Genomic DNA, 2,198 nt, shown 5'->3' on the forward strand with positions numbered 1-2,198 from the left:
CTAACTCTTAATACATTAATTTTATATATTTTTGGCTTTTCCACCGGGCTTTTTTGAGTAATGAGACCAAGATTTATGTATGTTAGAATCCCATTTTCTAGTTCTGTGCTAGACATAAAATATATTTCAATAAATATGTTTAAATGCCTGAGGGAAAGATTAAAACATAATGGTTATTTTCAACATTTTCTAGCAGTTGTTTTTTAATTTCACTTTGCTTTTCCAAAGTCAACGGACTATCTTTAAGTACTTCTACTTCCCATCAACCACACACCCATTACACTGACTCTAAATGGGATTTATTCAGGAGCAGACAATGAGGTGTGATGCTTGACTCATCAAAATTCATAGCTACTAGTTTGTGTGCCATGATGAGAGATTATACATCTATATCCACAGGCACCTCCAGAAAATAATGGAATGTAAGAAATGTGCTGTAACTGTGGGTAAGAGGGAAACCATACAGTTCATATCATCAGGCATGTCCAGAGAGAGGATTCAGACTGTAATTTTATCTCCAAGTCTCTGCCTTCCAATAGTGATTTTGAATATTCTTGGTTGAGAAAAGATAAGGTAGAACACAATTACTTGCTGCTCTCACCCACCCTCCTCAGTAACTTCCTAATCCCCTCTTTAATCTCCTGAGTTCGTACCCCATAGACAATGGGGTTGAGAGCTGCAGGAATTACATGGTGTAACACATTAAGTAAGACAGGAATATCAGGGGAAATTTTTTTCTTGGCAATGTGGGTAAAAACAAATACCAGCAGGATGGTGCTGAAGAAGAGGATGAGAATGAAGTGAGAGCCACAAGTGCTCAGAGCTTTGGCAGCTGCCCCTTTTGCCTTAAGTCTAAAAACAGCTCGTAGGATGAGGGTATAGGAGAAGAAGATGAGGCTGAGGTCAGAGCCTAGAAGAGTCCAGGCCACAATTAACTGGTAAATTCTGTTAAGGGCAACATTATCACAGGAGAGCTTGGACACAGAAAGATTGGCACAGATACAGTTTTCAATTACATTATTTCCACAATAATGGAGCCAGCAGAAAGGATGGGAATAGGTGCAGTAAGTAATGTGTTTCGGGCCAAGATGAAGAGAACAGCCTTTCCTACAAACTGGTCGGTGATGATGGATGGGTAGTAGAGAGGCTTACAGATGGCCACATAGCGGTCATAGGCCATGGCCAGGAAGGTGCATGATTCCATGGGCAGGAAGGTATTCATGATGAACATCTGGAGGAAGCAGGTAGAGAAACTGATGGACCTGTGGTCAAGCCAGAAGATGGCCAAGACCTTGGGGATGACAGTCAGGCAGAGCACGACGTCCAGCAGGGAAAGGATGCCAAGCAGGTAGTACATGGGCTCATGCAGAGAAACCTCCAGCCAGATAGTGATCAGGAGGGTGGTGTTGGCCCCCATGGCCAGGAGGAAGAGGAGGCTGAGGGGCAGAGACAACCAATGCTGCCAGATGGGGGACCTGACAAAGCAATTCAGGATGAAGTCTGAGACTTCAATAGAGAGGGTGCTGCTGTTATAAGGCAGCATTGGCAGTGAGTTTATAAGGCAGATGTCTGAGTAGCTGCAAAAGAGAGAAGGAGTTAATCTATCATACTCTGATGGCTGTGTACTTAGCTTGTAAAATCCATAGGGGTAAGTACATAATCTAATTCATCTACCCTACAACCCTCGTGCCTAGCACATTTTTTGATGTAAAATAGACATTTGTTGGATATATAATATAATGTTTCCTCATCTTTGTTCTTCTATGTGTTTTATATTACTTTCTCTTATGTGAATGTATCTTTTTAGTTTGTTTGCTTGGTTAGTATTTACTGAATCAGAAATTATTTTAACATCAAATGTTATTTAAATTAAACACATAAAATAAAAGGCTGAGGAATAATTTCAGTTTATATTTAAAATGAGCAGAAATGCATTACAAGGGCTAGATGGGATCTACTTTTAAGATTTTAAGGAAGTAAAATATGATAGTATCCAGTGGCATAATGAACTAGGGTACTTAGAGCAAATCACTTGATGAAAATGTATACAAATCTTTTCTATGGTTATGTCTATAACTAATATCTATCTTTATCAATACCCATACCCATATCCATACCTACATGTATACCTATACTTATGCTAATAGGCACTTTTATTTTAATATCTTGGATATACCCATGAACAAGTAAAAAAGAAA

General features: G+C 39.2%; 1 pseudogene; it reads right to left on the bottom strand.

Annotated features, from left to right (window-relative positions):
* Positions 1-584: 584 nt before the first annotated feature.
* Positions 585-1,543, bottom strand: LOC120221454 (annotated as a pseudogene).
* Positions 1,544-2,198: the final 655 nt, after the last annotated feature.

This window comes from Hyaena hyaena, unplaced genomic scaffold (assembly GCF_003009895.1).
Source record: "Hyaena hyaena isolate Hyena2069 unplaced genomic scaffold, ASM300989v1 scaffold_779, whole genome shotgun sequence".
NCBI classification, from domain to species: domain Eukaryota; kingdom Metazoa; phylum Chordata; class Mammalia; order Carnivora; family Hyaenidae; genus Hyaena; species Hyaena hyaena.